This window comes from Copidosoma floridanum, unplaced genomic scaffold (assembly GCF_036245765.1).
Source record: "Copidosoma floridanum isolate Cflo_tuat_1 unplaced genomic scaffold, Cflo_Japanese_pri ptg000031l, whole genome shotgun sequence".
In the NCBI taxonomy this organism is placed as follows: domain Eukaryota; kingdom Metazoa; phylum Arthropoda; class Insecta; order Hymenoptera; family Encyrtidae; genus Copidosoma; species Copidosoma floridanum.
Genome location: NW_028321908.1, coordinates 1,033,418 through 1,061,209, shown reverse-complemented (window position 1 = coordinate 1,061,209; position 27,792 = coordinate 1,033,418). Strand labels below are relative to the sequence as shown.

General features: G+C 32.8%; 1 protein-coding gene across 1 annotated transcript in view; it reads right to left on the bottom strand.

Annotated features, from left to right (window-relative positions):
* Window positions 1–27,792, bottom strand: part of LOC149373390 (polypeptide N-acetylgalactosaminyltransferase 2-like) — a 270,464-nt gene that overhangs the window by 183,887 nt on the left and 58,785 nt on the right. The gene's annotated exons all lie outside the window — the stretch shown is intronic.

The window sequence follows — 27,792 nt, the reverse complement described above, 5'->3', positions numbered from 1 at the left end:
CGATTGTTCAATCTCTAAGGATTCAGGCTTAGCCGAGTTGGTTCAGCCCTAGAGACCAGAACATAATAATGAAATAAAAATACTAGATAGATTTGACTGCATACATAAACTCAGCGATGCAGACAAGTAACCAGTTATTAAAAGAATTTGTGGGTAGCCAGGTAAATTACGTACGGTCTTTACTCTGCCTGAGATCTGTAATGGATAAAAGTGTTGATATATTGAGAGATTTATTCCGTGGATCGGGAAATGAGAAAACACACCTTGTAATAGTTAATAATATTCAATGAAAGGAGAATATACTTATAAGAACGATACACATCACAGCCAACGACAAACGGCTGCTTGCATGCATGACCGCATACTTCCACGGACAGACGAGATCTGCCTTGCACCCGCGTTTGAGCGCCAAGCGTCCACAAATATCTTACAACTTACAACTGTAATTGGCCAGAGATGGCGCCACGATTCCATTTATCATATGACACAAAAACATATTCTATTAATATTTTCTAATGTTCACATTCATTGTAAGTGTATTTGAAATATGTAATCAAACATGTATTCTTAAATATTCTTGTATGTAAATGGCTATGTAACTCAAAGTTAATGCCAATTAATCTATAATACCGAAATAATACGTATATATAAATTCGTTGGTATAAATGTATAATATACTCAACAAAAAGTACAGCGACGCGTTTAAAAAACATTAAAAGACAGAAAATGCTCTCCATAGAGAAATCGGGTGAAAGAATTGGAAAGACGCAAAGTATTAAATAAGAGGCCAAAATTTGTTCACTGACCTCTTCACGAACTTCAGAAATAGTTCACGGAACAAGTTATTTAATCATAAAGTATGCATCACATTCCATAATCTTAAGTGCCTAAACAAACGGAAAAACATTTCGATTGAACGTACGATACAAAACATTTAAATAAAAATAGGATTAGCAATTATTAAACTACTGGTACGGCAGAGTGAAGATGAAAATTTTTGGTGGCAATAGGGCATGCTTTGAAGTACAGCTGTTAAGTAAACAATAACAAAACTTTTCAATTCTTAAGATGTTGGCATAACAGCTATTAAATTTTTAATAAAATAATCGTCAATAATGCATGACTCAAGAAGAGCTAATCTAAAAAATTTTCCAAGAGCTTATCTTTTTTAGAATCCTCTAATATTTACTACTACTTAATCCAAGGTACAGGATTTTACTCTCTTGACTTTGACCCGAACAGAAACATCTTCTTTGAATTCACGTTGCAGCAGCACTTTTTTATTTGCAATGGTTAAGGGACAAATTAAGATGTCATCAACAGGCTGACGTTATATAATATTCTTAGGATTTTGCCGGCTTTGAATAGCCTCGTCAACTTAATTGTGATTATGTTAGTGATTTGATATTTCTTGATACTTTTGACATATTTTGTACAAATGCAACGAGATGGCACAATTGTGTCATTGAAAATATTCTTATAAAGTTCATTCCTTATGAAAAGAGTTAGGTGTAAAAAATTTGTTCATATTTTTCGTCCTCAAACTGATACATACGTGTATCTCCTAAATTTATCAACCTAAATGTGAGAAAAAGTTTTTTTTTTGTCATTATAACTCTTTTATTTTCTTATAAAGAACGTTTCATATCGATTCATCTGAATAATATACATATGTGATTATTAAGTTGATATTTAACCATATATTCAGTATACATTAGATATACATATTTTTTTAGGTAATTGTTTTTTTCTTCGAAAGTTCATTTACTCCAACAAAAATGAACACAGATCAATATTACTTAACCAAAACTACGAACACAATGGATCCAGCCTTGTTCGATGTAATAGATCAAGCCTTGATACCGAGTCACACTCAGCGAGTAGGGATACCAACCCATGTCTTGGAGTCCTAACTTGCTCAAAACACTTTGATAGTTAGCACCACTGACGCAAGAAAAATTAACCTATGAAAATACGACGACTTAATCAATTATAAACATATTTAAAATGTATCAAAAACTTTTCCGGTTATCTATATTTTTCACAACGGCATTTGAAAAATGAAATTATAACCTACAACACGTGTATACTAATAATACCCAACACTTTCGATTCGAATTGCAAATCACACCTGCCATAAGGGCTCTAGTTGAAAGAGCGAGCTTCAAGCACAAATTTCTCAAGATTTTGTCCGTTTAGGGATATAAAAAAGAGTACCCTTAGATTCAGCGTAATCTAAACTATTTAATGATACACATCTAATATGGCGACACTAGGATACTTTAATCTCCTTAAGGCTTGATCCAACCTGTAGGTTATTTTTTACTCGAGTAGCAACGCTAGGTCTTGTAAATCTTTGTTTAATGAATGTGGGTACGTACGTATGTATACAACTTTGATTCGCTACATATGTTTTACTATTTGTAATATTGATTTTTTACAAGTCAATTTAACTATATATGAGAAAGTAATCCACCCTTTTTTTTTCCTCTGCACATCATTGTTCTTTACTATAATCTGCATGCCACAGCAAAAACATTATACCAGTTACCTACTCATATGATATCCTAGTGACTAGGTCAGAAAAAACATCAGAGAGTTACCCGAGATTGAATAGCGGAGCGGAGTTTTGACCCTGAGCCCTCCAGGAGAGAAGCAATGGCCCTATTGGGAATATGCCTGTACCACGTGACATGAAGGTATATATGACTACTAAAAGAAAATTAATACAGGCCTTATGGGAGAAATTAAGTTTAAGAACGAGGAGAAAGGTGATAAACATAAAAATTTATTGAAGTACATATTTTTAACATTATGAGAAATAGGTTGTTATTTTTTTCATGTCATGAAATTGTTTATTAAGGCTGAAAACATCTTTCTGAAGGTACGAAGTACAGTTTAAGGTGGCTCATTACGAAATCGAAATACCTTAAGCATCAACGAAACTTGGAGGAATTATACTTGAATATGAACTGAATCACCTCTAAAAATTTGAAGCTGTGATGCCAGGAAATTTTTTGAAAACAAATCTCATAAAAATTCATGTTTAACGTGAGTTCTTATGGAAGGCCATACAATATTGATTAAAAATGTTACGATATTTTCCAAAATATACCTGAACTCTTTGTATAATATTAGGAATGGAAAGTAGAAATGATAAGCTTCTCAATGATATCGAAAAAATTTGGGTGTGCCAGGTAACATTTTGGTATAGGCTATCAAAAAGGTGATTATGTACGAAAAGACACAAATTACTTGTGCTATGACAGTGTCATGACCGGATATTTGTAGGTCTGATTGTCTGATATCACGCAATAAGATAATACACGTGTGATGAGCCACCTTAATCTAACATCAAGCTATTGTTTTTTTTATCTCTGACCAGGCGCAACAGCTCCTCTAGTAGTCATATACTTATATATCGCAATGTCACGTAGTAGAGGCATATTTCCAATACCACTGAACCACCAAGAGCTCCCAACCTTCTCCCAACGCTGCGTACTATCTGCTGGAACTTAAAAAAATACCTGTTGCTAACATGAAATACCGTTCTAAGAACACACCAATCCACGACATAAGTACTAGAAAAATTTGGCTTGCAGCTCACTTAATGATAAAACCACATTTTGGTAAAGACTGTGCCAGAAAACATTTTGAAAATGAATTCGAGCATTTTGAGATTCACAGGTCTGGTTTACGTTGTTTAAATGATTAAAGAAAATAAATTTAACCAAAGTACATCAGGTATACCAGCAAAAGTGCTTATTTTTCGCTATTTGAAAATTTTAGTATGTAAATCTGAAATAAATAATATCTCAGTCACCGAGGCTTACCTTCTTTCTCAAACTTACCTCGTCGTGATCCTGTGCGACTTAATAAAGTAGTAATCAAACTAAGTACGAAAATTATTGACATTTTTTAAGACGAATAAACAACCGCACAAAATTTACCCTTTAACAAAAATAATAGGTTATATTAGTTTGATGCATTCAATTAATTTTTTTTTCAGGAATTTCTGAAATTTTTACCAAGTGGCAATAAACTGTACTCATGAATTGTTAGTTTTGAAAAGATATGACACCAAAATCTAAAAATGGTCAAGTTTTGTTTTTTTCATAGCGAATCTAAAGTAAATAGCGTGGGTCTTTTTCTCAAACTTACCTTGTACCACTCCCGCGCTACTGGATATCTTTAATCCTACATTGTAAAATAGCGTATCCAATCTGTTCATAGATTATTCCAAAAAGTTCTTAAGTATAAAAAAGTATGATTGTTAAATTCAATATTATTTTTGGCCTCATAAGAAAATTATAACAATGACATAACATATTAGGTTGATACAGTTAGTTATTGAAGCGTTAAGAGCATTGCGAAAAAGTAAATGTTTCGTTATAGAAAATTAAAAACCCGCTTGAACATCATAATGCTCTGGTAACACACTTTTCTCATCGAGGTAAGTGAACGGCGTGCACCTGGTGTGCATCATCGTCATTCCATGAACTTTCACTTGATGCAGTATGCTCAAGTCGAGCTGTAAGCTCGCTTACTCTTCTCTGTCATTTTAGTTGCAGTTTCTTACTCTTTTTTCGTTTGCCTGCGTCCTTGAAAGTAAAGCTCAAGTATCTCGTTGATTCATGCAACCTCTAACTCTCACACCTATCTACAAACACTTGAAGAGATAAAATTAGTTACTATCGTAATAATCAAAGTATAATAAAATCAAGAGCCAATAGAATTATTTGACATTACGTTATAGGCTCTTCATTCATTAGCACGAACAGTGACCTCATATTTATGTAATTTGTGCTTTCATCTTGTAATTTTTGATTAACCTATTATTTTTCAACTGTTTAGTCAAATAATTAAAAAAACTTTTGACACTTTGTAGACATAATAATGATAACAAATAACTGTAATTACTATTATTAAAATAATAGTACAACCAACGATTATCACAATAATTAAAATTTATATTTATTATGACTGTTGTTACAGCAAACATAATAATAGTTATGTCAATAATAGAATCATCTTCTAAAGGCAAATTGAAGTACGTTTTTTAATTTTTTCCACCCAGAAAAGATTTAAAATAGAATAAGTTTTTTGTTCATTTAAATATATTATAATTACAACAGAAGACATTGATTTGCACACATCCTTCGTCATAAAAGACCACTGGCTTAATGTAAAAGCTTATGTAATATATATTCACCGTTTTATAAATAACAGCACGTACTAAATGAGTAGACAAACAAAAAAAGATCCATTAAAACAGTGTGGATAGTCCGTGACTTGAGCAAAATATAATCACTTAGCATATTTTTTGCTTTAAATTTTTAGAAGATGCTAAGTTGAGGCCTGGAGTTAACAGATTATAAACAATTCGTGTTTCGTAATGGTGTTTCTCGAATTGCCAAAATTTACGAATGAATTTATGAATATACGTAATCTTCAAAAGATCACATCCAAATAAGTTCAAACTTGGTTTGCAGCTTTTTTTACATGATAACCTGAAAGTAACAAATTCAGCTAATTACTTAAAAGGGAAACAGCTTACCAGAACGAAGGTAGTACTCGAACAAATGAGAATCAGTATTTTGCAAGTAGGTAGTTTTTTAATTCCACATTTTAAGTATATGCTTGGTCAAGATTGATAGTTAATTTCTAGGAAACGCAACTCTTAACTATTTTTACTGGCTTAAAAAGAAGTTAGAGGAGCAAATACATCTGAAAAGTGAATCAAGTCAATTCTTGTGTGCAAAAAATTTTTGTGTACAATCGTCATCCTGATGATCTATTAGGCTATAATTATTGAAAATAACAGTTACAATAATTTTTGTCTATTTTAGTTTATAAATTGATATTTTATTACAAAGTGTAGGACTTAAAAGTTGTACATCCTAGAGAGATGTACTCAAAGCGTGTCATGTTATCAGTATGTGACGTTGTTACATGTAGGATCTTATTTATAATTTCCTAGATTAATTTTGCTAATGTAAAAGTAATTTACAATATCATACTGTACGACTAATACAAATACTACACTGTATTTAAATGAAGAAAAAACTTGGTCTTTATTTTATTTGGATTTTGTTACTTTTTACTGTCAAATGTTAAACCTTTTTTTTGTTTAAATACAATTTATTACCACTCTCAAAGCGATACGAATATTAATAAAGATTTTTAATTTTAATACATCAGAATTCTCAGAAAATGTTGTTAAATTCAATGGTAAAAGAGGCATAATACAAAAGTGTATGTCAAGTTATTAAGAACGTAATATGGAGCTAGCCAAAAAATAAGATAAAAATACCCTTTTAAACTATTTCTGGTTAAAAAAAGCTTTTTTTTTTATTTAATAATTTTTAAGTAAAACTAGTTTTTCCTTACTATTAAATAATTATATTGTTCAACCCCTTCATCTTCATAAATAGACAGTGAAGATTAATAAGGTAATACTATTTAATGTTTCCTTGTTCCAGTCAATACAATTAAGCTTTCCACGGTAACTTTTTAGGAGAAATTGATGAAAATAATAATATTGTCAAAAATACTATTTTTTTCATCTCTTTAAGTACATTATCTATTATTATGTGATTATATTGATAGTGAGAGATTTCAGTATTGTTTAAAACCCTTTTATGTTTTATTTATCAAGTTCCATAACTTCATTACGGTGTAATAAACCTGCGCATAAAAGTACAGGAAGAAACTATGCTGTAACTAACTTAGTAAGAATCTGACATCTGAGAAAGGATGGAACTGTACGAATTAAAAAACTCGATGGTTAAATTTGTACGTTACTCGAATTCTAAAAGTTTGTTCTAAAAATTTTTTAGAGCATGACGCTACTAGGCACTTATTTTCCGTACGAGATATTTCTTAAAACATACTTATTAATGATTTTTATAAGAATTTGAGTTTAAGTTGCTGTATCAGTTTCGGTAACTCCAAAGCTAGAAGATTTCAGACTATAATTATTTGATAAGTTTAAAGTGTAAGTTACTGTTTATTGTCAAAACGATGAAAATATTTTGTAACTTATTAAATTACATAAAAATGTCTTCACTGTACTCCTAAACGTACAGAGCAATGTTTAAATTCTTACAACCAAGAAAATTGAGCATATAAAACCAATGTACGTATCTCATGTAACATTATCTATTGTACGTATATGAGTAATTCTAAAAAAAAAAAAATCAGTAACGTGACAAAAACAAAGAAATTTTGAAGGCACACTCACGAGACAAAGTTTTTCGTGTACGCCGTACGCTTTGAAATATCAGAAAAATGGCGTACTTCAAAAAATTCGAGGTCATTTTTTAAAATGTTTTTTTTTTTTTTTTTAATGAAGGTTTGGCGAGGAACTGTTACGTAGAAAAACGATGACTGAGGGTGCACGAAAGGTAACAAATATTCAATAATCATTTATTACTGATATTGGTGAGGGAAGAGTGTATTACCGATCAACTCTCTTGCTGGCTACCCACCGAATGGTCTTAAGTCTCAGTTCCTAGCTCCTTATCTTCCCTGCTCTTTCATCCTTTAGGGCCCAATCTAGGAAAGGCACACGGACGCATAGCTGCATGCTACCGTACGTAACAGAACCCTTGCGAGGTGCCAGCGTCTGATTTTCACGAAACTGTAATATGTTAAAGAACATAAAAAAGAGACCTAAAACTTGACCATTAATTTAAAAAAAAATTTTTACTTAAAAAACTTAGGGGTTGGAACCCTTCAGGATCTAAATAATAGTCATAGAACTGCCATTTTTTAACTAACAATTTGGTGCCAGAATTATATCAATATTCAATTTTTTCTCTTAGTTTTTTATGTTCTTTAACATATTAGAGTTTCATGAAAATAGGAGGTGGGCACCTCGCAAGGATCCCTCGCCAGAACCTCAATTTGAATAAAAACGTTAGTAAAAAAATGACTTTCAATTTTTTTTGGTGGGTATGAGTTTTCTGATATTTCAGAGGGTATGGGGAATATGTTTTACCGTACATAAAGTGAAAGAATTCTGCAAAAAAAAGAAATGCAGAAAAGTTCAAGTTATCGAGCCTATCACCTACAAGGTAGATCCAACGTTGACAGAGTATAACGAGCAACCGATAGTTGATATTCTGCATTGAGTAAGGTAATTTAACTTTGACCTCGCAACGAGATGAAGTGAAGGAAGTCCGTGCACTATAGTATGAACATCATGGAAAGCTTTGAATTTACTTTGATAGTGTCTTTTGAAAGCAGCACCGAAGCCAAAACTCGTAGAAGCTGAAAGTTATAACAGCTTTGCTTGTAAGCTTTTACAAACTTTTCATGAATGCAATACCAGTACTCCTTTCATCGTTTGGTTATGCTACCCTAGGCAACTTTTTTCGTAATATCATAGTTATTTTTGAATAATTTCACTCTTCCTCCTCTTACATTTTGACAGTAAATTACATTTTTTATATTAACATTATAAGTACATGATAAATTCTTTTGTACGAACTACTTACATGCAAAATAAAAACATACAAATAGTATTCCAATTAACAAATGTAAATTTTTAAAAATTACTAAACGCTGTCCAGTAATAACTTTTTATGAAGCAATTAGTATTTGCTCTATAATTCTATATTATGCCTATGTAGGGTAAAAAAGCGACAAAACATACTTAACCTCAGGTATTCTTTATTATACACGTTTTTTTCTGGGATACATTTCTATCGGGGAGTTTTAACCCAATCAGAAACATCAGTATAGCTGGACTCGAATTGATAACAAGTTGTTGCAAATATAATTTAATTTTAGCTTACGAAGTATACTGTAATGCAACTAAGTACACAAACTAATTTACATTTTATGGTGACAAAATTGGAGTTTGGATATAATTTAAATAACAAACGCACAAATACAAGTCTTTACATACAGTTTAGCTATAATAACCTAATAAAATAAATAATCATATAAGTATTAAGGTAAGGACACGATAGTAGCTTTAAAACATTAAATAACAGTATTATCCTAATATGTATAGAATTGTCCATCGATAGCTTTAACATACATAACGTAAATGGTCGCATATAAGCAACTTCCTTACCAAAACCAACGTTTATGCGTCTGAAGATCTTCAAACCATCCGCCACAGGAAAAATTTATCACATATTAAGGCTTACTCTCCATAAAGAGACAGTACCTTGTTCAATCTCAAAAAAACCTATGGCTTGTTGCAATAGTTATCCAGGCTATTCACTTTTTATAACAATGTTATTGACTACCTCATTCTATTATAATATCAAATCTTTTTACTGATACATTACAAAGTCAGTGTAGATTTAGATTAAGGTATACCAACTTAATAAGGTCAAGGTAGACCAACGATGCGTAATCAAAATAGGACACAATAAGGGCATTAGCGAGCAATTTTTTTCTTCATTCAAGGCAGCGAACCAATTCTGAAGAGCAATCCATACAAAGCACCGTGAAGGAGAGAGCATATACGCGACACCAGTGCATTTCATGAAAATTCCTTACTAAACGTGATGTTCCAGTTCTTTATCGAAGAGTTAATGGGCACTGTCTAGTTATCACATTAGGATCGGAGGAAAAAAGTCTTGATCAATACAGATATGTTGCTGTGTAGTTGCAAACAAGACTACAAACATTTTTAATATCAACGGGTCTATACCGGATATAAAGTTGCTAGTCATCTGCAAAGTGCATTGTCCTGTAGTGCTCAATGCTTGACATGAGCGAGTTGATAAATATAAAGAAAACAGGGTCTGTGTGAATAACCCAGAAAGAGGAACAGGGAGAGAAAAGAGAGAGAGAGAGAGAGAGGTAGGAAAAAAGTATATGGAGCGTAGGAATCAATGTGAGAAGTAATTGGACGAGCTATGTGAGAGCTGCATTGTGCGTTTTATATGTATCCTGGATTATAGTATTAGACAATCTGTTACACATAAGTGTGTGCATGAGTATGTTGGCATCGATAAAAAAAAGAGAAAAGTATGTACAGGAAAAGGTCGAGCAGCGCGGCGCCCTCTTTTGAAGCAACGACTACTTGCGAGTTCGTCTGCATCGATTTCCAATCACTCTTTCGCTTTCTCCCCTTTTGCTTCTCTTTTCCTAGATACACATGCAGCCTTCTTGATTTTGGATTTTTGCGTTTAAGGCAATTAATTGCTATTCCTTTACATGTCTACAGATAATAAATCCAAACTTCTTTAGTTGTGTATTTTCCTTAAAGCAAGCCCACTGAGATGAGTTTTTAGGTTGATATAAAAGTAGATTTATATACGATCTAGGATTTTTCTCACATTAATATTTCACAGAAATCTGAGAACTTTATTCGAAACTTACACATTAGAATCAGTTTCACTTTATACCAAATGATAGAAAAATGGAGAATACTGAATTTTTTTAGCAAAAAAAATTACAAAATGTAGCTCTTGTACCATGTAAATAAAAGCGACCAAATTATAATAACTGCTTTGTTGATTTGGAATATTCTTTGCTACTGTCTGGACCAATTAAAAAAAAATTTTTAAAACGTTCTATGTATAATAATTACATGCATCTCTAAAAACTTTGTATTAGAAATTTCATGTTACAAGAAAGTTTAAATTTGAAAAATAAACCAGTATAATTTAATAAATTAATGCTACAGCCACTACAATGAAGTTCAATTTTGTATTAGCCGAGAAACTACGCCATCAGTTAACATTGAAATATTTCTTAAATATTAATGTAATTGTGAAGTTTTTACAATCAGGATGGAGTTAATATGTAATATATTACTGTTAATTTTCTAAGAGATTGCATTTAAGAGTTTAACTTAATTTTGTTTTATTCTCTGTATCTTCCGATTTAGAATGAACCATAATTGGCCAAAAATAACGGGCTTTAATTACGCCATCAAAAGTTATACATTCGTTAGTACTTGAAAGAATATAGCGTTAGTATAAAAATTTTAATACATACAGTCAGACCACAATATATTGAGACATCTGTTTTAAATATTTCATGGAAATCGAAAAACAAAGAACAATACTAAACCAGGAATATGAAGCAGATGTCACCAACGAGAAATGTCTATAGAAACCCGTCCAAATTGTACAGCTTACCTGTAACAAAAAAAAAGTTATTTTAAAATAAAAATGTCAATAATGTAATAAGCTTTCTTTTAAAGTAATTTTTTTTTATGAATATGTTTAGGAAGTCCCAATAATTTTATGATGACTTCATTGACTATTTCACAAAAATTCGTTTACTTATATTTTTTTACTTTATAATAATTATTTTACATACATTGAATATGGATTTTTCACTTATTTTACAATAAAAATCATGTAAGGTATTGAATTCATTTATTTTATAAAACACTTAAAAAATTCCTTTTCATGTTCTTACAGAGAAAAAAAACCACAACAAGCTTAGTCTATACGTATAATGCATGATTTTTCGTAATAGTGTGCAGAAAATTGGTGTTTTTCACTTACTTTTTAGTGCGGCAAATCAAATTTTCCACACTGATCATGAAAAAAGTGTGAGGAAAACTATTTTTCCGCCCTCGGGTGGTTTTGGGAGGCTGGTACTTCCTCGGGCAAAAAAGCAGTTTTCCGGAACTCGTTCGAAAAGTCTCCTTTACGAACCTCGTTACGGACCTCACCTTCGGCTCGGGCCGCAAACCTCGCGGTTCGCAAACAGAGACTTTTCAAACTCGTATGAAAACTACTAATTCGGTGCGTGGCAAAAAATTTTTATTTTTCAGTGTGCGGAAAACTATTTGAGTTATAAAAAGGCTCCTACCCTGGACCCTGCACAACCTACTTGCAAATTATTTATTTTTTACTTTCGATTTTACTATCTTTCAATAATGGATAGTTTCATTATATTAGTGTTTATTATGTCCAGCTCGTATACATAAATAATACAAAGTGCATAAGCTTTGAATTCGTTATAAAAACTACTTATTTTAAAATTTATATCAGTTTTCCTCACGCGTATTACGAAAAATCTTGTACGCAACTCGTACGGACAATTTCCCGCACTCGTGTGATTGACTCGCACTCTTGGCCGACGCCAGTAACTCATGCCGTGCGATCACACTCGTGTTACGCACTCGTGTGCTCAATTGGCACTCGTTCCCAGCAACTTTGGCCACTTGTGCGCATTAATCACAACTTGTGCGGGAAATCTTCTTTTACTTAATTAAAATTAAAATGTTGTATTAGCCTATAAAACTGGTTTTCGTAAAAGTGGTGTGAACTTTTTCAGTTGTTTTTGTAAATAATTATATTATAGTGTAAAAGAAATGATTGGCAGAATGACTTACAGTCCAGTATTCTTGCATGTGGGTCTCAAGTTTATCATGATATTACAAACGATATCTTTATATTTTATTACCTGACAGTACAAAAAGAAAAATGAAATAAATAAATAGAATGTAAATTCCAATAACACTACAAATAACATTGAAATTTTAAGTACGTACATGGTTATTTTTTATCAGTAGAATGGTTGCTGTTGGTGGAATAAGTGAGGGGCTGGATGAATTGGGCCTTGACCTTGCTCCTAGCAAAACTGAGCTGATACACTTTAACAAAATAAATGTTATGCCAGGCAGTACTTCTATAAGGGTTAATGATGTTGACATACATTTTATAGAATATGTTAAATTCCTAGGTGTTTACTTTGACTATAAACTTAGCTTTGAAAAGTAAATTGATTATGTTAAAAAACGTTGATTTAAGGTGCTACATAATTTCAAGTTTCTTTGCGGCACTTGGTCGAGTAGCGACCACTCCTTGATAATCACCTTGTGCAAAAGCTATGTTAGATCCATAATGGAGTATGGTGCATTAGCGTACTATGTTGATAAGTATGAACTGGCCTTAAAACTGAAGAGAATTCAGTATGCTGCCATCCGGGTAAAAAATATAAAATTTCCACTTCTAAAAATCTGATACTTGCTGAAGCAAAAGTACTAGCTATCAAAGATCGTGTATAATTTTTGCTAAAAGCTCATATCTCCAAAGTTCTGGAGGGAACCAACTTTTCACTAGTTGAAGGGCGCGTAGATCTTAGCACCAGATTAAGGTATCAGGACTTGGCTAATGCTGGAGATGCTTTCTTAGTTGGGCTCTATGGGACTCAGAGTGTTCCTATCTTCACGGATGGCAGAAAAATCTTGGAAAATGATAAGTCCTGCCCTTGTTTTGTAAGTAAAAAAGTACCAAACTAAATCATTGTAACAATTAATCGTTGCCGTGCTAACCATTATGGTATGGCCGCTTCTTTAGCAAGAGTCAAGATTGTTAAAGACTCAAGATGTAAATATAGAAATGCGGATGAGAATTTAAACCATTTCTTATGGCAATGTCATCTGTAAGATACACTGAGAGCCTTTTTAGTTCGATCGCTCTCGACTTTGCAGTGCTATCCACCTTTTCATAGGGATAAATTTTTATTGAAGCCAAATGTGAAATCGTGTATTAAAATTTATCAGTGCTTTTAAGACTATAGCTTAAATGTATGATTATTTTTAATCAACCTCAACTATTTAACTATGTAACTGTAAAAGCCTAAAGGCCTAATAAGGCTTATGAAATTAAAAAAAAATTAATGAAAGCATTTTAGAGCCGTTCGACTAAGGAGTCTGGAGCGCCCTGAGCAGCTCCAGATCACTAAGGCACGCGTCTACATCTACACTCTTAGCCGCCAACTCAGTACTTACAAACCCTGCTATAAAATATCGATTCAAGTCGATAAAAAAAATTTCAGTCGGTTCCAATGGTGAATCTTAATACCACAAAATTTCATTCAAATTTAATTTTCAATAACTAAAATAATTTATGATTATGTATTGTTAGCTGTCGAAAACTGGGAGGTTTTTTCATATCATTCAAATTAAACGTTAAACTTATTTCCGAGGTAAAGATTAATTACAAAAAAAAACTTTACATTGATACGTATAAATTTCTTCTGAAAGTAAAAATAAAAGCACAATATGAAATACTTCGAGAACTTGTAAGTGTTATAATGATAAAGAAATAATAAAATAGCATATTTTTCAGATAAAACTCTAATCGCGACCTACAACAACTCAATTTTTACATAACTTTAGTCACCTACTGTCTTTTAGTGAATTCGTTTTTTTTCAAGACTGATTGTATCAAAGTTTAACTATTTATTGCGTAATTGATTACAAAGGTTATCTTAACACTGCTCTGAGAAAGGTGGTATTAGAAAAAATATTAAAACTGTAAAAAAAATTAATGTATTTCGTAGCATACTTGGCATATTCTAAAAATTGATGATACGTAGTAAAACCAGATTATATTGAAATTTGCTATTCAACATAGTAATTTCACTTATTTCAGAAATAATTGTATACATCGAAGAAAGAGAAAAATATATATTAATAGTATTTATGCGCAAGAAATATGTAACTAACAGAAGATATAGGAGTGTCCATCAGAGTGTCGTTACCGTCGTGATGTTGCCTTCTCTTTATTCCATCTGGTCGTCTGCTGTTTTGCAGAAATATCGATTTTCGCAGCTTCTCCTTGCTGATGGCTCGGGTTAATCAGCACAGCTTGGGTCTGCAGCACCTTATTTTCGGCCTCTTCTAGTGCCTTTCTAAATGCTGGGCAGCTGCTGCTACCTGATCAGTGTTTGGCACCTTCTGTTCCACAAGCGAAACATCGGGCCTCCTCCTTGAAATCTTTTTTTATGGTGATTGCAGCTGCCACATCAAAAGCATAGTTTCGACCGGTCCTCCGTGTTGCAGTTCTGAGCTATGTGTCCATACTCCAGACACCGTTGGCATCTGAGGCTTTCAAGTAGTCTCCTCACTTGGCAGCTTGTGAAACCTATAAACAGCCTCTTCGTTTTTTCTATATATCTAGCATCAGTCTCTCCAGTATTCACCAAAGCTACCTTCTGCCTCCATTTGCTCACTTCTAGCAGCGTTACTGTTCTCATTTGTGGCAAGCAACCAGGGATTCTTCTCAATGCGAGTTCAACGTCAGCCTTCTCGGTAATCGAATCCAGAACTCGAATTTTGAGCGTTACCCTTTTCTCGTCCGTTTTAACGGATCCTAGTCCTTAAACGGTTTTAGATATACTGTTAACCAGGGCCTCTCAGTCCTTTCCTCCTTTAACTTATAAAAAAAAGTCTCCCTTTGTAGTCGTAGTGACTCCTTTGACTGTGATATCGTCCTCTTCCAGCTTAAAATTAATCCTCATCTTCTTTAGGACCTCGGCAAAGCTCTGACCTTCCGTGAACTCAACGAGAATTTTCTCCTCCTTTTTTCTGGTATTATCACGTTTGTCAGTGTGACTACCATTAATTCTAATCTTGGGGATCAGCTCTTGATTTTCCCGGGTCTTTTTCCCTTCTTTAGAAGGGGGGTTAGGGGTCTCCTTCGGAGCTTTTGGGCTCCTGTTCGGCTTGCCTGTCAGCACGCTTTCTACGAATCTAGATTGGATAGAGCATGTGATGCTCGACCTTTTTTCTGATCTGTACGTCTTTCGCACCAGATTATTATTGGCTTGTTCTAGGAGGTTATCCATCTTTTTCCTAGTCCCTTCACGGCTATATTTAAATGTATGCAGAAGGTTCAGCGCTACTTTCATACCTTCTTTTATCGGCATTGCTGTTTTTGTGTACGTCGTTGTTGCTGCTTCCACCATATCTTTGATTATTTCCTCAAGTTCTGTGAATATGGTGTCCTCCTTAGTCTGCTCCATAGTATGGTCTGATCTTAAGTTCCTGATATTTGGACCACGCAAAAGTTTGAAAGAGCGCCACTACTAGTGATAATCGGAGCCACTGAATCGGAGATAAAGCACGGAAGTAAGTGACAATTTTTTTTTAATAATTTAATTTTACAAATCTATCGAGTTAGAAGACGTTTATACAAGTAATAATGATTTCTCCATTATCTAATTCATTGTTTTCTTCCATACGTTTTGTGGTTATATATTTTTTGTGATGTATATTTTCAGAAAAATAGATAAGGTTATCACAGACAACCGAAAATTCATTATTACTTGTATAAACGTTTTCTAACTCGACAGATTTGTAAGATTAAATTATTAATAATAAATTGTGTCTTACTTCCGTACATTATCTCCGATTCAGTGACTCCAACTGTCAACAGTGGTAACGCTCTTTAAAACTGTTGCACAGTCCGAATATTTCAGATTCATCTCGGTTTTATTGCTAAAAAGCTGGCAGCACTGACGTCACTCGTTCCGCTTCCAGTGCTTAGCAGCCTGCCTCGTTCATAGCTAAACATAAATATGAAGCCCTTTTGTAAGTATTTTTTTAACAGAGGTTGTACCCTACCTTTCGTTCTGGACGCCTTCATGCATGGCCTCCTCCAGAATCCGTGAGGCCTGTCCTTATATATGGCCTCCTCTAAAACCGTGAGGCCTGTCCTCATCCTGATCCTTATATACGGTTTCAGCGCTGGACACCAATGGGCTTCTTCTCTTCATTTTTTTTTCTTTAGCTTGGTGATTGTAGTCATTGTACTTTTGGAGACATGTTGATACAAGTGATCCAGGATGGTTAGCAGGTAGTACGTATCTCTTGAGATGTCACATGCTCTGTCCAGTATATCAGGGATCCCCTTCTTGGAAGACGTCATAAATGCTATGACAGGTTCCCTAGAAGGGAACTGCAATAAGTTCTCTCTAGCTGCCTAGCTCATTTGCAACCAACCAAGCTTTAATTCCTTATCTAAGTTTTCCTGACTAGATCCAAATCTAATAAACCCAGTTGCACTTTGATCACACGTCCTGAATTTCTTGTTTACGTTTATCTTATTACCTTCTTCCTTTTCTTCAACATTTCTTCTTAGAAGATTAGGATTCTTCTCTTTCAGGGGAGAGCCACCATCCTTGTGCTGCTCCTCTCCTGAAGATGTGCTGTTAAGTGAGGATGAAGGTCCCTTCTTCCTGTCTATGTATTTAGGCGTGTTAAGGTTAGGAGATTTACTCGTAGGAAGAGCCTGAAAACTTTCATCTTGTGCTCCAGTGCTTACAACTGTGGTCGCGTCAGGGCATAGTTTGACAATATGACCCTCTGCTTGCTTAAGAAATGCATAGTAGAGTCCATACTCAAATAAATCCAGTGACTGGTGCCTTCAAATGAAACTTGTAATGAGTCAGGCAGAACAGCTTCATCCTCCTCCTCGATGTACAGCTATCTTCTGTAGGATAAGATGTGACCACGCCCCAGCTTGGCAAAGCCTGCACTTGTGTAGCTGAGTTCTGACACTAGGACAACGCCACGATTTTTAAGAGCTTGGAATACTATTTCATGGGGTATTACTAGATTCACATTAGAAAGGACAACTCTCTTGTTCTTATCAATATAGGGGCGCACCTTAAGTAGTGCACCACCAATTTGCACAATTTTGTTTACAACAGATAAAACAGCAGCCTCTCCACTTAAAAAGATACAGACTCTGCCTGATGACTTGGATATAAATCTGATTTCAGTAGGGTTAAGAATACTTTCTAATTCGTCAACGTAGTCATCGGTGGAGATACCTTCTACAGCATCCAAGATAACCACCTGATCTTTGGTTGAAGTAGAAATACCACCTGCGTAGCTTTTTTTGCTTAGGTTTTGGAAGACGGAATTTGAGGTTATGTTATTAGCAAGGCCACCCTGAGGACCAGCCATACTTTCCGGCTTCAAGCACCAGTGCTAGTGCAATCAGGCTTAAGCGCAAAAATGCCACAGTTACTTACTTGTTACACTTAAGCCGTTTTATAAACAGCAAGTCTCAAACTTATACAATGCCATGTGCAAAAGTAAGATAACACGTGTGCTCTTTCCCGCTCTCCAAGTGAAACTCCCTCTTTCAAGAATTGCACCGAGCAAGCAGACGATAAGTTTTCTACATGGCCGTTTGAACCACGCTGCTAATACCCCCCTCCCCCAAAGAAGAAGAAGAAGAAACACTGAGCTTCTACGAGAAGATATACTGTCTTAAGACACAATTTGAAACGTTTATTTAATGAAACCAGAAAGAAAACGTTTTCTTTTTCTTGAGAATCATTGCATAAGATTTTGTTTTTAAACTGTAAAACCCAGTAATTATCAAAAAAATAAGGTTACTCATTTGTGAACTAATTTTTTTGTGAAAAATAAATCAGGTATACATTTGTGGTTAAGTTTGTTTCGTAAATCAGGCAATTAATAGTGAATAGTAAATGACTAATAATTCATAATATTTCTCAACAGATCTTAAATCTGGAAATTTTTTGTTTATAATGCGGTGAGTGCGGAAATAAAATTATAGAATAGTTTCTTTTCTTACACTCTTGCTTTAACAGCTTTAATAAAGTTAAACTAGATAAAAACTACGTGTATGAATCTGCAAGTAGTCAGTAGCTGATTAAAAAACAAGTCTACGAAAAAATAAATGATGATGTGTCAACTCATGGATATACTGTATTACTTGATCAAATCACAGCTAAAATAAATGCCCTTATAAAAAAAAAGATTGAAAATCAAGGATTAAGGTGGATCCTCACTATAAATTTCACAAGAAGAGTAAGCATACTGCAACACAGCTTTTTATTGGCTGTGGAGTTTCTTGACTCAAAATGGATAGGTACCCATAGTCCCTTCAAAAAAAGTTTAGTCACATCTACACCGTTGACCTATATCGTACAATACAGTGACCCGAGCAGACGTATGTATACAAATCTGACAGTATAACCCTTGTATGTAAATAATAATAAGATAACGATAAGTACCTAACAAAAAAAACAATGCCCCCGACAAATCGTCCTGCTCGTCGTACGAGAGAAAAAAAAAGGAAGTCTGAGAAAACCGTCAAAATTCACGCAAAAAGTATATGGGTTATCGCTGAAGAAAAGAGATTGAAAGTACTTAGAGTACAGAATAAAGGTATACTTTATTACAGTACAAAGACAACTTGTCTTCAAGAATAATAAACAAAATAGCAGAAACTAGTATTACTAATACCGTTTTACAAGAAGCATTCAGCACAAACGGTAAAGAGGGTCTCCACATTTTACTCTCTGAAAATGTTAATAATAAGCCACGGGTGACCAAAGACAAAAAAACTTTAGAAAAAATCTACAAGTTATTAATTAGTGACGAGTAAATACAACCGTGTCCTAACTTTATCGTGATATATTCTATTAATTTTATCTATTAGTCAAAAAAGTACATAAGTCAGCCCCGCATTACATTATTTTCTTAGTTCAGCGTCTCATTTATTTTTATTATAATTACGATTCCCCACAACTCCTATTCATTTTACGTACAACTTTCTGACCAATTCAAACTACGCGGACTACCGCTCTTTGGTGTAGCAGACGCCCCATACTTTTCATCTGTTCCGGGACTTGCACAGTTATCTACTATTTTCACAAAATATCCTATAAAACCCATGGTAATGTCCAAGTACCTGAATGTCGTTGGAAAGATTCTGATTTCTTCTATCTGCTACATGGTTTTCTATAAGGAACTACAGTATCTTTGCTGAGATATCATGCAACCTGCGCCACCAATTTGACGACCCTCCAAAAGAGGCTACGTTACAGAGTCTATTTTCCAGTTAGCTTTTTTCAACAATTTTGGTGGTGACGAGGTCTAAAATTTTGGGAAAAGACTCCTTGCACCTTCAAGAATCATCCTTTAAAATATCATTTAATACTCCAGTGTTTTGATTTAGTGAGGAGCCACCTTAAGTAAGTCTGGAAAAGGAAAACTGGACGTTTTCTACTTTATGTACATTTTTATAATTCATTACATGTATTTAAGTTAATATTCATAACGATCAGAACAATGTATGTTTTTGGTAAGGAATTTTAGAGAGCTTTGTGAAATCTTTCAAGTTAAACATGCTCTGCATTTTAACTTCTTGATTGATACAGCGTACAATTATGGAAGTGTCTATACCCGATCAGAAATCAGTAGGTGGTTGCCTAACAAAATCATTCGGCCCGACTGCTGTGTGCCGAACAATATTGCTGTTGGCCCGAATTCGGGGCGTGCACAAATTCGACATGTGGCCCGCCTTCGGCAGCCTAACAGTGTGGCAGCCGAAGGTGCCCCCAATTATGCCCAGCGTCGTTTGCCACCAAATTAAGTATATGTATAATAATAAATGGGTGGGTGCAACGAAAAAGTTGAAGCATGCAACTAAGTATAACAAATTGAAGCAAAATAATTTACAGTAACTATTTTATATTTAAAATTGTTTTAGTGCCCTACCAAATCATTAATAAGATATTTTTTCAAAAAAAGCAATTGTGGTGAGCAACCGCAATGCTTGTAAAAAAGGTTAAGTACCTACTAATCGATTGCTCAAAAACATTTGTTTAGTAACTTATGAGATTATATAAATCATGGATTACCGAAAATCAAGACGCAAATATCGGTATAAGTTGCAGATGCGAAATTATCGGAAAAAAAAGTTTAATACGAATCAAATTGAAGTGTCATCTGAAACTGACGTGATTATTGACTGTGCATCTCTGAACAATACAAATATCTCAACGGTTGATTAACCAGAAGAACTAACACTTTGTTCTGATATTCAAGATAGTGATAAAAATATAATTTTGTCTGAAGATGATGGTATTGATGACGAGCCCAACGAGACTCACAGATTCAGTGACAGTGAGTCAAGTAACCATGAAGATTTTTATGTGAATGTTGAAGAAAAGGTAACAGAAGATCCAAATGGAGATTCTCATTTAAAAAAAATGTTAAAGGATTATTTTGTAGACTGCAATTCTCCATACTCACACCTATATTTTTTATTAAAAAAATTTAAATCTATGGACAAAACTCTGCCTCTGTCTCACAAAACCTTATTAAAAAAAACACTGAAAGCTTGACAATTGAAGTGATTGCTTTTCAAAAAGATGCCAATACTGCGAAGCATGTTTATTTTGGAATATCTAAGAATCTCCAAAATTGTATTGAGCCCATATTACACAAAGATAGATTAATAAAGCTTCAAGTCCATGTTGACGGAGTATCATTGTACAACTCTAGTAATATAGAATTTTGGCCTATTCTAGTAAGACCATTTTGTAACTCAGTCACATATAAGCCATTCATCGTTTATGTTTACTGTGGTTGAGGAAAACCTACTTCTATAGAAATTTTCTTTGAGAAATTCATTGATAAGATGAAAATTTTACTTAGCACTAGACTTGCTATAAGAGGACACCTTTATCAGATTGAAATTATGTCTAAAATATGTGATCAACCTGCACGAGCATTTATAAAGTATATAAAGGAACACACAGGTTATCATTCTTGTGAAAGATGTTGCGTAAAGGGGTATAGGAAGTCTAGGAGGACTTTTTTTTCTTGCTCTTTCAATGATGCAAGTCGAACAAATGATTCATTCCGAAACAGAAGTGATCCCAATCATCACATTGGAAACTCTCCACTGAAAATTTTGGACATAGACATGGTTAACGATTTTACATTAGACTACATGCACTTATGTTGTTTAGGAATTATGAAAAAATTGTTGGACTATTGGTGCATAACTCCTAACATAAATAAATTAAATACAAGTATCCTTCAAGTATTAGCAAGACTCATGAATCTTTCATCCCAAATACCCAGTGATTTTCCGCGGTGTACCAGATCTTTAGGAGAAATCAGCAAGTGGAAGGCAACAAAATTTCAATTATTTTTAGTGTACGTTGGGGTATTTGTCTTGCGAAGAATTTCACCTGACAAGCTGTTGGAGCATTTTACTCTTTTTCATTGTGCAATCAGGATTATGTGTAGTAAAGTTTTATTAAAGACTTACCTGGATCATGCTGACACGTACATGAAAGTGTTTGTTCAAGTAGCTCCAGAAATCTATAGTGAAACCGTACAAGTATTAAATTTACATAGCTTAGGGCATATTGCTGAAGATGTTCGAAACAAAAATTGTCCACTTGATGACATCAGTGCTTTCTTGTATGAGAATGAGCTTGGCAAAATAAGAAAAATCTTGAGGTCAGGTTTTAAACCTTTGGAGCAATTATGCCATCGCCTGGACACCGAAGCCTATTATTCTATAACTTAGTTTAAAAAATCAAATATTACAATGTCAAGTGATGTTAAAAGCAAAAATAATCATAAAATTAAAAGAGTATCATTTAATGAGTGCGAATTGACAACCAAGTCACCAAATAATGTTGTTCTGTTAAACAGTGGAGTTATTATGAAAATTCATGATATAAGTGACTCCAGTGGCAGTGATAACAATATTTACATACAAGGTAAAAAATTAAAGAAAATAGGATCTACATTTAGTAATCCAATCGACTCTTCATTACTTGATATGTTTCAAGCCATCTCACTCAGCAAGAAAAACATTTTTACAATACCATTGAACGATGTGAAGTGTAAAATGATGTATTTAAGAGTATTTGAACTTCCAGGCGAAGAAGGAAATCAAATTGTTATTCCTATGCTTCATATAAATGAAAGAAGAGTTAGTATGTCAAATATTGTATGTAATAAATTAAATTTGCTTTTGTAAATATGTAAAAAAGTGTAAATATGTGTTAAGAAATTTAACTCTTGTGAATTGAAAATTAAAAAAAAATTTTTTTTATTACGATTAATAATAACTACTTAGTACAAACGAGAATTGGAAAATGAAAGTGTACATAATTTACTTTTCAAAATTTTTGTATGGAAGTTAAGAACTCCAAGCAGACAAAATCACTTCATTTGGTAGTTGTATTGCAGAGTTGACTGTGCTTGAAACTTCGCAAAGTGCTTCTGATCATATCAGTATTCAGAGGTTAGTCCTTGGCATTTTGTGAAGCACACTAACTATAACAAAAATAACAGTTTAAAAGTACGTATGTGCAATACCGCAATATTTTTGTTTCACTAAATAATGTGACTTGTTTACGTTTAGTGACAGAGGTTACGTACGTAAAGTGTGAAATAATTTTACTGTCATTTTCAGATGAGCTTTGTATCAAACCAAGATTTTCTTATTGTGCAAATAACTGAGACGAAATGTCCACAGTTGGCAAATAAAATTCTTATTGTGCCTTTACCCTTCGTTTCTACTGAATCGGAAGAGTACTTCGTTCGTTATTTAAATTCACCCTACTCAAAGGATGACATTCAGTTGATAAATGATTTTGTCATCCAACATGCTGTACCACCTGCCAGCTGGGGGAATCATAAGTGCATTGTACTGAATTTCTTTAGTAAGTTCATAACTTTTCCTACTTATTTAAGTAGTCATAATTTTTTTAAACTAATAACATCTAAATCGTTCAACAGATTCTTTTCAGGATGCTGGATTGTACGTTAGTAATCAGCTTAATGCTGCATCCAAAAGATTATTGCTGAACCTCCCAATAAACGTTCCAAGTCTTGTATTCAAGTACCTCAACTACATGAAACTTTGACAAGTCAGCCTGTAAATTCAGAAACGATTACATCGAATGTTGAACCATCTACAATAACATCAGCTTCTCTGAATCAATCCAAAGTAAGTTCAATGAAACTAATTTCTTCTGAGGCTACCTCTCGTAAGTCTGACTTTGTATAAATTGAGTTCAATATCCAAAGAAAACATGAATTTAAGAAATTGATTACTAATATTATTCAGGCAATGACAATGGTAAACATGCATCCTCTGAAAACCATGATACTATTGATAATAAGATTAATGCCATTGTTTCAAGTAAATTTTATTTCAACTTCTTTTCTCTGAATAACTATAGTTCAATTATTGAGTGAAAGTTAATTTTATTTTGCAGAATATTTTGATAAGCTGAGTTATGAAAATACAGGTAAGATGAAAACTTCTTGCGAAGCATCAATTTCTTATTTAAAAAATTATTGCAAATTTTCAGCTAATACGAATCAACTAATACAAAAATTAACTGACATGGAGAGTAAAGTTTGTGATCTCTCGATGGAGGTGAATCATTTGAAGGAGAAAATCGATAAGTCAATAACTAACATAGATAAGGAAGACATTGTCACACTAGAAATTTTTCAAAACAAACATAATATAGTTTTTCCAATGTGTGCCGACGAAGATTTTCAGAACTTCTGTTCAAGAATCACTGCTGAAGAACCATTAAAAACTGACTTTGTATGTTTTTCCATTTTATGATCATTTTCATTTCACAACATATTCCATTAGCTTACAATAAATTGTTTTCAGAAAAAAATTCTTAGATGATCGATTTAAGTTACTACTTTATCAGTGACTGAAAATGTGTCAAGAATTTTTAAAAGATTGACAAGTCGATAAATTCTACAGCAGTACACAGCTTAGCAAGCTAGTAGTGGAAAAGCAAAAGTAATGTCAAAAACAAGTTTCTTCAAATGTATTAAAGGTAAATTTTTTATGGCCTTACATAATTTATAAATATATTTATAATTAGCCTTACCCAACGTTAAACTATTTCAGAAATAATTATTCTCAAGTACTCACACCATCAAGCCAATGTTTTAGATAAAGATCTTAAACACGCTCTCAGAGGTGTAATTAGAAATAGTGCTGATTGGCTAGGAGGACGTTTTGAAAGGATGCGAAAAGGATTGCAAAAAAAAAAATTGATGAAAATTGACGAGTTTATTTCGAAAAAAAAAAAAGGAAAAATTCCGTCCTTTTTGAGATGTGTTTACTTACTTTATAATTAAAGCATGTTTTTTTTATAAGTTTTTGATGCTACAAGACTTTTGAAAAGTATTATTATATCCTAGTTTATCTGTAATAATGGTTTATACTAAATACACTATGATTTAGTGAACTTTTATCTGCGTATAAGGTAAAATGGGGTATAGTGGGATAACGCAGAAATTGCAGGGTATAGTGGGACAGGAGGAGAAAATCATGACTGGTAAATACATTTGTCAAAAAATGTCCTTAAAAAAATTTCCTAATATTCCTTTATCTTTGAGCTAGAAAAGACTTTCAAAATCAATTGTGGTAAACGTTTAAGGAAGAATAAAAAAAAACATTTTATCAAGCTGTCCAAGTACTCGTTTGATGCATACGTCTTAAACGAGAAATTTCGCCCATTTTAGATGTGACACTAAAGTTGACTATCAAGATGATATACCGAAAATAAAACTTTTTTCGTACGTTCAAACTATTTATACGTAATAATATGACACTAAAGAACAAGTTTTATTAATTACATCTTGAAAATAATTGCTTCGTCATAAAAGATAGCCTGTCCTAGTATACGCTTGTTTCCTGCAAACACCATGTAAAAGTGGGACGAGGCTTATCATTGCTGTCCCACTACTGCATCCTTTTTTTTAAAAACTAAGTGGTAGTGGGACAAGTACTTGACAAGACCAAATTCTATTTTTAACGACTGTGATTTCATGCTTTTTACTATAATAATCGTGCGAGTGTCATCAGTTTAATCTTTAATAGTAAAATTAAACTTAAATGTATTTGTAGAATTAGTAGTTAAGTGAATGAGAGTATTTTTACCTAGTTAATAGACATAATCTAAAAACTAACCTCAATGCAATTTGTATTAATCCATCATACCCAATGTAAAAAAATCAACTTTGCAGAAAATTATATATTATTTTAATAATTAATTTTCAGCACACTGATATTGAAAAAAAAACTGAACAAAATCAATTCCTCTGAAAATTGTCAACAGAAAAATACAGGTATTAGATAACTCACATTATATTTCCATTTGGTAATTCAGCCTTTAAAACTTGCTTCTTATCTCCACAGAAGAATCGAATAATTCTCCTTTAAAAATAATATTTTCTGTATCCAATCTTAATTTTAAGACCAAGAAGGAAGCAGCTAAGGAAAACCAACAAGCAGTTTCAAGAGAGTAAAAAAACTGTTAGTAACAAAAAAAAATCGACTTGAGAATTAAAAATTGAAAAAAAATTTTTAAATAAGAAAAGTGGAATGCAAATAATGACTCAATAGTACAGGAAAAAAAAAATGTTTATCTAAACTAGTAGACAGTGAAAAAGCATTAAGTGCGTGTGAAGTTCATATATTGCAGAGCAAAATAAAAAGAAAAAAAGAAAAATTTTAAGACCTAAGAAACTAATATTTATTTAAAACTTTTGTTCACTATCATTTTCGTAGTTTGTATTATTAATAATTATATTATTTAGTTTATGTTGTATTAGACAATATTTTTTCCTTTATTATTAACGGACATAGTGACTAGGAATTTTGAGATATCAATGAAAAAAATCTAAATAAAACAGAAATCCCTATTAATCTTTTATTTTTAATATTCATATACGAGCTCTTAAAAGTGATAAATAAAAAATTGTGTACTTACATATGCAAATAAGATTTTCATATACTGCCCCACTACTACCACATACAGTGTCCTACTACTGCCGTAATCCTCAAAGACTATGTCCCACTACTGCAGATTTCACGACTTATTTGAAAAGTTATTTAATTAAATAGGTAATGATAAGCACAGTCAATAAATATTGTTTTCTTGAGTAAAGACCTATATTTTCAATTTAAAAAAAAATTTAGGTGAAATAGCATTTGTGGAACTTCAAAAATAAGAAATAAATATTTTTTGCTTAAAAAAGTGTCCCACTGTACCCCCTTTTACCTTAGTTTGAAAAAAAAGTAATAATAATAATAAATAAATTAATAAATAAAATTAATCAAACAAATTATAGAGACAACTTTTTTTTATCGCCAACCAATCCATCCAGTATCCAAAACTAATAATTGTTTACTGTTGCTTGACAAAAGTAAAGAAAATGAGTTGAAAGTGAATAAAATAAATGAAACGATGATAGTCTTCGCAGCTAGTATTAATGTGATAATGTAATATTACACAAAGCACGAAATTGCTTAATGACATTTTGTACGCAAAGATAACTTTTATCTACTCTTGAAAACTGTCAGTAACAAACGTCTACAAAAATTTTTTTTTTCTGAAGTAATTTAAGTATAGAAAATTAAAAAAAGTTAACGCATCAAAAAGTGAAAAATACTACAAGAATGATACGTTTACTACTCAACTAAACAACGGCACGGTGGAAGATGCTTTCGTCAGGAAAGGATAAAGAGAACGAATAGGCAACTGCTAGATTCAGTAGAAAATTAGACCATGAGGCACTCGAGTCAATGCACTTATGTTCACAGCTCACGTTAAATTATAATGTTATGGGCATGAAATGTAAATTGATTTTCACACAAATATAATCAGTGAAAGAAAAAAAATTAATAAACAAGTGAATGTGCATTTGATCACCCACTAAGCAAGTATGACAGCGAGCGTGAAATTTATAAATTTTGCCTAGCTCAAAAAAAGTGTATTAAATTGAATTACAAGACTGAAATAAAATAATCTACATAACTTTAAATGCATGTAAATAATTGCAGAATATTTGGCTTTGTTTCCATATTTCTCGAGGTGTAAATCTAACAAACTGTGTGACCGAAAAGGCTGTGCTATTCCCAATGCAACTGTTCAGCTAAATATTCCATGATTGTGGATGTTCACTATAGTGAAGTGTAATCCTCTTTATTTTGACTTTGTGTGCAATATTGACATAGACATCAACAACAATTAAACAAGGGTGGATAAAAATCAAATGTAAATAATATTGACCAGCCTATACGGAAAAAAGCTAAAAATAGAAACTTTTGTCCTATATTAAAATAAAACATATTGAAATAATCCTCCCACATAATAGGAAATCAATGAATTGATATTAAGCTTCGTTAATAACTAGAATCAAATGAATTTTCATTTCTGAAGCTATAAAAATTAAAC